At 35.6% G+C, this 9,739-nt stretch overlaps 1 non-coding gene across 1 annotated transcript; it reads right to left on the bottom strand.

Annotated features, from left to right (window-relative positions):
- Positions 1-8,523: 8,523 nt before the first annotated feature.
- Positions 8,524-8,687, bottom strand: LOC116278874 (U1 spliceosomal RNA). Its single transcript, XR_004188212.2, has one exon. It is a non-coding gene; the product is annotated as a U1 spliceosomal RNA (small nuclear RNA).
- Between the last annotated feature and the right edge of the window lie 1,052 nt (positions 8,688-9,739).

The raw sequence follows: 9,739 nt of genomic DNA, 5'->3' as shown, positions 1-9,739 counted from the left end.
ACTAGCATGAGAGTGAGAAACTCCTGGGAGCTGCAGTCTTTTGTGGATTTCCCCTCTGGAATTCTAGCAGGTTTTTATTAAAAAGAGCCCCCTAAAAGGAAAGGCAATGGAGAGAGGAGTGAAGAAGAAAAGAAAGGAGAATGGAAAGAGAAGGAGATAAAGAAAGGTTTCCTGTGTTTTCAGCAGTGGGAAAAGACAAATAACCATTGTGCGTCAAAGCAGGCCCAGAGGGTGTTGTGGTGGTCCTGCAGAACAGCTTGTCTCCACAGCCTGCTCTCCAGGGGAAAAGACCTTACCAGAGACATACCCACCTAGAGGCAAGTGCATTTAGCTAAGTCTAGCTCCCACCAGCCTTCTGTCTCACTTAAGGGGTGGCAGGAGATAAGAAATGTTTGTGAAGGTCACAGCACTGGGACAGAGGGCCACTAAAAGAGATGAACCGTAAGCTGGGATTTAATTATAACATTATCGAATGCTTCCCCACCCCCACACCCTATTACCACATCATCAGAGCTCCAGTAAATAAGAGTGGGTTATAAATGAAATAACCACAAGGCATGGACTTTATGTAAGGAGACAAAAAGAAGGACACCAGGGGAATTGGAAGCAATAAATAGAAAATAACTACTAATATGATAGATATTAATCATATATATTAGTACCCACTTGAAATATGAATGGTATAATCATTGAGAACAGGATCATAATAGTGGATATAAAAATCAGGCATATGTTGTATATATGAGTCCATTTTAAATTTAGAGATTCAAATTAAGTTAAAGGTAAAGGGATGGGAAAATGTACCATGTTAATATCAATTTAAAAAATCTTGAATCAGTATATAAATTTCAGAAAAAAGTGGACTTCAGGACAGAGAAAATTATCAGGTATAAAGAGAGATATAGATGATACACATACAGATGCAGATAAAGAAGTCAGTTCTCCATGAATATATGTCAGTCCTTAACGTGTATGCATCCAACAAAAGAGCACCAACATAGGAGGCGAAAACTTATACAACCTAAAGGATAAATAAATCCATCATTCAGTTTGAGACTTCAACACCCTCTTTTAGTAACTGACAGCTCAAGCAAGCAGAAAATCAGTAACAACATAACTGACCCGAGCAACATTATCATTCAATCGAATTGATATTTATAGAATGTCCCATGTAACCACAGCAAAATACATACTCCTCTCAAGCTCCAACAGAACATTCACTAAGATAGACAACATTCTTGGCCAGCAGGACATCTTGACAAATTTTAAGGAACAGATCCTACTAAGTATATTCTCTTACCTAAAAGGAATTAAAAGAGAAGTTGATAAAGGAAAATATCTGGAAAATTCCCAAATATTTATTCCCAAATAAAGTTTCCACTTTAGGAAACTAAAGAAAAAACAATTTAAGACTAAGGCAAGCCACGGGAAAAAAGGTCACAAAAGTCAGATCAAAAATTGATGCAGTTGAAAAACATAAAAACAATAGACAAGATCAATAGAAACAAAAGGTGAATGGATCAATATAATTATTAAACCTCTAGGCTGGACAACCAAGGAAAAACACAACTTATTAATATTAGAAATGAAAGAGGGGTGATCTGTATTAATTTGTGAACATTAAAAGAATAATTAGCAAATACTGCAAACAACTCTTTGACCACAAATTTGATAAATTACATAACAGACCAATTCATTGAGAGATACAACTGCCAAATTCATGCAAGGAAGAATAGATAATTTGCATAGATCTATATTTATTAAAGACACTGAATCAGTAATTAATAACTTTACCAAAAAGAAAACAACAAGCCCAGATGGTTTCACTTGTGAATTTTACCAAATATTTAAAGAAGAAATGATACCAGTTCTCTAATATCTCTTCTAAAAATCAGAAGCAGAGGGACACTTCCTAACTTATTCTATGCTCAGTCTAGGAGGTCACTATTACCCTATTATCAAAAACCAAATTAAACATGAAAGGAATGCTTCCAACTAATATTGTTCATGAACCTGGATGCAAAATTTCTTGAACACAGTATCAGTAAATGAATGTGTAAGAACAAACATTAGCAAAACTATTTAAAAAAGAATTATAGACCATGACCATGGAGGATTTATTCTAGGAATACAAGCCTGGCTCAATGCTTGAAAATCAATAAACGCAACCCACCATATCAACAAGTTAAAGAAGAAAAATCAAACAATTATATAAATTATTGCTTAAAAAATAAGTGGCAAAATCCAAAACTCATTCATGATTTAAAAAAAAAACAAAACTCAGCAAACCAAGGCTAGAGGAGAAATTCATCACCTTGATAAAATACATCCACAAAAATCTTACAGCTAACATCACATGTAATGTGAGAAACAGGACTTTTTCACTCTAATTAGGAAAAGGCACTTTTATTCAATATCATATTGAAATTCCTGTCAATTGCAATATACAAGAAAACTAAAGGTATAGAGTTTGGGAAGGAAGAAATAAAATGTCTTTGCTTACTGATGACATGATTGCCTGTGCAGAAAATGCCAAGCAATTAAAAACAAACAAATTCAGAACTAATAAACACATTTAGCAAGGTTGCAGAATACACAATTAATATAAACAGTCAACTGCTTTCCTATATACCAGTCAAACAATTCGAATTTGAAATTAAAATGTATTACTATTTCTATTGGCACCCCTCTCAAAATCCTTATGTATAAAATCTTATAAAGTATGTAGAAATCTACAAAACTCTGATAAAAGAAATCAAAGATCTATATAAACAGATGTTCCCTGGGAGTTCAAGGAAAGAAGTCAGTTCTTCCCAGTTTGATCTATAGAATCAAGGCAATTCCAATACAAATTCAAGCAAGCTGTTTGTATATGTAGGAGCCTAAGCTTTATACGAGAAACAAAATATTTAGAAAAGTCAAAATATACATAAGAAAAATAACTAAGCTGGAGAACTCACATTATAAATTTCAAGGCTTGCTCTAAAGCTTTAGTAATCAAGATAGCATGGTATTGTCACAGACTGATGGAACAGAACAGGGAGCTCAGAAACAAAGCCATACACATACAGTCAACTGATAGCTGGGAAAGGAGCAGGGGAAATTCAACGAAGAAAGAATAGTTTTCTCAACAAATGGTATCAAAACAATTGGACATACATGTGCAAAAAAAGGACCTTAGACATAGACATCACACCTTTCACAAAATTTACCCCTAAATGGATCAAAGATATTAATGATAAATGTGGAATCAAAAAATATAAAACTTCTAGAAGAGAACATAACTGGGCATGATTAACTAGTGAGTGGCTCTCTCCTCCAATTTCTGTATTTACCTCCAATAGCATCTGGGTTGTGATAAACGTACTGTTGCACACCTGTCTCTTGTGTAGAGCATATTTTTGGTGTTAAGAGACCGTGCATTATTCTCCTCGATTTTCTCAGCATCTACTGAATCTCTTGGCATGTAATCGGTGCTCAATAAATATTTATTGATAAGGGTTTAAAAGTGAAAGTTGAATAAATATACTGGCTACATGTCATTAGAAAGAACCTAGGTTCTCACTATCCTATGGTGTGACTTCTGTCCCTTATGATATATGTTACTATGAGTTGTTATATACCCATAATGGAATTTTTCATCACACAACCGTGTGGGTACTTAGGGTAAGTGTGTGTGTACACGTGTGTGTATCACTTAGTAAACTAGAACCAAATCATCCTAAAAATGCAACAATATGGGGATCTTGCAGCTATTGCATTTTAAAGATGTTTAACAGAATTATTCAAAAGGATCTTCTGATGAAAAGAATTACTTAGGTAACAAAATATCTTTTAAAATTGGCATTTTCACCTCTTCTTGCTACTTTTAGTACCTGAAGGACCGTTTAGGGACATTTTGTCTTACAAGTAGTTTAACCACGGTTTAGCTGTATGAGATTTAACTTTTGAAAAAGATTAGCAATGCTAACTACACACTGTATTTCCCCAAAGAATATCTGCTAAATACTTGAGTATTCCAAACCAGTACTGCTTGGGTCTCATTATTAATGCAAAGCAGGATAGGTATGTTATTTTAAAATTCATCGTTATTCTGGTCTCCTCTCATCTGGGGCAATGTCTTAAGGCAAACGCTAATTGTAAAAGCCACATCTCAGATCATTTCTATGTGAATTAAGGAACTGCCTGGAACAAGAGACGCATCCTGAACTGCTTTATAAAGGTGTGACGTTGTTGAGATTCCTACTTCTCTCAGCGGGACTGTTGCCATGTTTAACATATTTGATACATTCAAGTGGCCCTACCTTTCAGAAAAGCAATTAGAGGTCATAACGGACTACTCTGATTTACTTCGTTACATACAGTATGAAAATAAATGGAAGTGATGAGCGAAGGGAACGTTCGGGCTGAAACGTGCATCACAGATTAGCATACATGCCACAGAAAGTGGCATTTGGCTTTTTAGAAGTGTATGGCACGTGGTAAAACAGGATCAGCCTGAAAGTGAATAGCTCTGCCCCCACTAGGCTTTCTGAGTTCAAATCCCAAGGTCCCACAAGGTTTGTGCAACCAATTTAATTAGAAAAAAAGCACATATTATAAAGCAGCAGTTGATTTACAAGGGCAGAAACCCTTCCGCAATCTGGAACGTTAAATACGCCAAGATGATTCACTTGTAAAAAGCCTAAACTGTGACTCTCAGCTTCTGTTATTTCTATATATTTTAGTAAATCTATTAATTTTTATTAGTGTTGAAAACCAAAGCTGTATAAATGCTGAAAATCATAAGAAATTTAGGATTTTAATGTAATACAAAATTCCGTGTGTGTTGGTGCTACTTCCTTATACATATTCATTTTCATTCTCTTCCTCTGAGCTGATAATGGTAATGTTTGCTTTGGCACAAAACACAGAAGGGCCCACAGTCTTCCATTCAAGTAAAAATGGGTAGAATGCACCCTCTCCTGGGGCATATTTACAGATGACTGTGTACCGTGACTTTGCCAGATCAGAGTATGGTATGATGGGTAGCCTGGAATCTAGAACGAACTTGCCAGGGTTTCATTATCACCACTTATTATGTACATGACTTCAGATAAATTACTCAGTCTTTGTCCCAGTTACCTTATTAGTATGATGGGAATAACATCAGTACCTTCCTTATACAATAGAGATTTAAATGCAGTAACACTTTAAAATAAAAAAGTAGAATAAGATCTGGAAATATAACTGCTTAAAAAAAAAAGAGTAGAGAGAAATTTACAGCTTTGTTTGACATATCCACAAACATCTGAGAGAACACAAATCTTCTCACCATGAATAATTTCCTCTTTTTGGCCAGTAGCATAGCTCAATGAGATCAATAAGAGAGGGTGGCTCCTTTGTGATGCATGGAGGGGAACAGAACTGAGCACTGAGTCTCATCTTAGTGCCAACCGGTCACCCTGGTCACATTCTGTCCCTTCACGTCCACCTGTTCCTCACCATTACTTTTCAGGCTAGGACAGCATTCATTAAGATTCCACTCAGTGTTCATTATGCAACACTCAACTTGGAGATGCTCAGTAGATGCTACCAGTGGATAAAATCTTTGATGTTTGTTGTTTATGTATTGAGGATGAGTGAACACAAGTGTGAGAAGTACTTAGGATTTTCAGAGTTGACACATTTTCCTAGCATGTCCTTTGGTATAGATTTCATTTTCAAGTATTTATGTGGAAAGTAAAGTAACATGACTATACTATTCTATAAAGAGAGGATATTTTTGCTCTTAAAAACTGTGTTGTTGGGACAAATTATTTTAACAATGTATGACAATGCTAAATTACTAAGAGTAAATATACTGTGTGATTTATCAACTTCTAATTTCATTTATACAATCACTAAAACTTAGAACATTTTCAAACAATTGGGTGATATTCTATGTAAATTGAATTTGTCAAGTGCAGGTATGTGTGAAGTTTTAAACAGAGTTAAAATTATATAATTAGCTCTACAGAGGAAGCTTCCAGAATAATGCAGAGGTCATCTGGGATGAGAAAGAAGTTTCTGAAAACAGAGGTGTCAGCAGGAGTTGGATAACTGCCTAAAACTTGACTGAGCCCTAACATTGGATAGAAGAAAAGAGATGATAAGAACTTATTTATCAGAGAACATATGGCAACGTGTCCCTAATTTTTGTTTTTAAAAAGAGAGAGGACAGGGAACTACAGATAGAAGCCAAGGGTGCAGCTTTGCATTTTGTATTGTCAGCGGTAATGAGAACAATCTGCTTTGTAATTTGAGTTCTTAATGTAAAGTTAGAGCTGTGGGCATCCAATGGTAGATATTAACGACAGGTATAAAAGCTTTCTCGTGGAGCTGTTAGCATGTGTCATTTATGTCTTCCACGTAGTTCTAATGGAACATAGAGATAACTCATTTCTCCATTAGTTACAAAAGTGAGCAAAACCAATCCTTTCTTTTTGATACTTTTGTTTTTCTAAAACATATACACCTAGAGAAACTTGCCACGAACTGTGGTTACTACTTAGCCGTTTTCTCCCCTAAATAAATGTCATAGAGGAGTGACTTTCAATCAGAACATCTCATACATAATGCATAACTTGAGCAAGTAATTTTTCCTTTGGTGATAATGGCATGTTACCATGGAAGGGTCAAGGTGGGCAGACAGGAAGGAACAGCGAGCTAATTACTGTCTTGCATTAATTCATTTTTTTCTTTCCTTTTTTTGTATTATTAACTATAGTCAACATACATTGTATCTCCAGGACTTATTTATTTTACAACTGGAAGTTTGTACCTTTTGACCATCTTCAGCCCATCTCCACTTCATTTTCTTTTTGGTCATATTATTTCTAGAATAAAGAGATCAGTCTATGAGCATTCCTAAAGATGAACTTAATATAATAATAATTATTATTGTTTTTACAGTCATAACAGGTAAAAATGTCATGTTTACTATACATTACACCCGGGTAATTCTTTATATGCATTTTTTCAGTTAATTCCTCCATTAGGATGATGAGGTATGTGTCCGTAATATTCCCATTTACAGATGAAGCTACCAAAAGACAACATTTTAAATAACTTGATGAATTACATGAGAAAGAAATGTTAGCAACTGGAAAATAATTTAAAATGTACTACATAGACCACTTAATTTTTCTAGCATGTGAGACAATATTATAGAAACATGTGAATACTACATGTCATCTTTACTCCCTTTTCTAGGACAAAACGTTCTATAGAATTGTAACTTTATGTATCATGAATACGTGGTCGTTTCCATGTCCAGCCTTACTTGTAGCTGAAATAAATCACTTAGCACTGCAGAACTCAAGAGAATATATCACATTTTAAATATTAAAATGAATAAGCATAAAGAAATAGCATGAAATAAAGTTGTGTAAACTATTTTAATATGCTCTCAAATGTCTTAAGAACACTATAAATTATATTTACTCTTTTGTATTTTGCTAACGGTTTATACTAGAAAGTTGAAAATTCAATTATTTTCAATAATTTTCAATTATTCAAACTCTGTGACATGCCAAATTTATTTGCTATGTTAATGTACCCACTTTATTGGTTAGTTTGTAACTTGAAAGAAACATCATCAAAATGTTTTATTTTATTCAGTTTTTAAGATACATTTCCATTAATCTTTCTTATGCCCACCTTGGCCAAATCTCAGACATTTGACAGCCCCTGGTCATTGTGAAATACTACTTTTAAAAATCTCTTCTCCTGGTACCAGAAGACTAATTTCACATCCAATGTAGCTTCTCCCTCTAGCTTCTGGGGAGGGATGGAGAGACGAGAGGTAAAGGACACATAACCAAGACGGGCACTATCATAATTTCAGAGTTCTGTGTGATGGCAGGCATCTGACTGCTGGCACTCTATCCTGGAGCTCATGCATGGGGTATTCAGAGATATTTTGAAGACTCGAGGTCCCTGTTTTTCCTTACCCTTTGCGACATATTCTTTGGATGACTGATTTAAGTACCCTCTCATCTCCTACCTTCTGTGGAACATTTCTAGAGCTGAAACCACTTGACCTATGGGACATACACGCAGCTTTGCTTTGTCAAAGGCTGGGAACTGCATTTTGCCAAGCTTCGGCCCTTTCTCCTCCCCTGTAGTTTCAAACAAAGCAGCTTCCCATTCTCAGAGCACTCTAGGGAAAAAAGACAGCAACAAAAACTAACATGTCCCAAGGATCTACTTTGTGATTGAGATGCTAGGATAGATAATTGATAGGTAAACAGATATATGGATAAATGGATGGATGAATGGATGGATGGATAGATGGATGTACAGATGGATGGATGGATGGATGGATGGATGGATAGATGGATGTACAGATGGATGGATGGATGGACGGATGGATGGATACATAGATGTTTAAGATAGACATAATTGGATATGTAAGAAGTCACATACTCATTTCCTACATTTATCTCTCTAATGTGGCTCTAATATGTCCGCTTTTTTTTTAAATTTTTTTAATTTTTTTTTTAGGGAAGAGCACGAACGCAGTCCCCCACTACCACAAATTATGCAGTCGAGTTTCCCACATTTGGGGAAATCACAGGGGTCAGCACATCCGGAGTGCAATGGATAAGCCTCGCCCTGGGAAAACCACCTTCCTGATCATGGTATCTCCCCTGCCAGGTAAGTATTATGTGTCTGCTTTTAATGTATTTGATATCTAATGCCCATTTATATCATATAAAAGAACATGAAGCTACCTTGTAGGTTTTGTGTAGCCCCGTAAGCTTAAACAATGCATTTGTACCAAACTGTATTGTCAAATATGAAGCAGAATTCTTATGCATTGCAAATACTTTCCTATTCATCACACTTCATGAAATCTTATGCATATGAGAATTTTTACAGCAATCATCAAAGGATGTGTTTTGACTGAACAGTTTAACTTCATTACCTTTTCTCCCAACTGGAGATAATATCAATAAGTCCAAACAAGTTAAAATGCCAAACTCATATAATTTCTAGAAAGATTTTGAAAAATTCCTATTGTATCCTAGAACTAACTGGTTTGAAAGTTGATTTGAAAAATATATCCATTCCATATTAATATTAATATGGAATGAATACTATGGAATTAATATTTAACAAAGTTAATATGGCTTCTATATATGATCCAGTAAAGTAGATTGGGATTCATTATAATATTCATTTAAGAAATATTTATTGGTCACATACTATGTTCTACAAACAATTTCAGACAAGAATAAATGAACAAGGCAGACAATTCCTTGCCCAATTAGGGTTTACAGTCTAATAAGGGATATAAAGGCAATAACAAGTGAAATGTATACAACGGAATACCAGGTAGCTGAGTGAACTGGTGTAAGGAGACGCTGAGCAAGGGACATGGTGGGGGACAGTGGTCAGGAAGGCCTTTCTAAGGAAGTTGCAATTGATCACAGACCTGAATGGAGTGAGGGAGTGAAAAAGAGAAATGTTCGGAGGAAGACTGTTGCAGGGCAAGAGCACGACATTTGAAGAGTTCAGAGCACGCAGAAATAAGCTGGCCCAGGATAATACAGGACCTTCCATGTCAGGTCAGCAAGTTGATTTACAGTTTGTATGTGCTGTGGGGCCCTCGGGATCACCCAGGGCTGGAAAAGACAGGGATCTGTGCCCTCCAGCAGAATGGCGTCAGCTGGGTGGTCATACGGGCTGCTGTTAATGACTGAGTCCTCGCGTT

This window comes from Vicugna pacos, chromosome 30 (genome assembly GCF_048564905.1).
Source record: "Vicugna pacos chromosome 30, VicPac4, whole genome shotgun sequence".
NCBI lineage: Eukaryota > Metazoa > Chordata > Mammalia > Artiodactyla > Camelidae > Vicugna > Vicugna pacos.
Note: the sequence above shows the minus strand (reverse complement) of the source record. Positions and strands in the feature narration are given on the sequence as shown.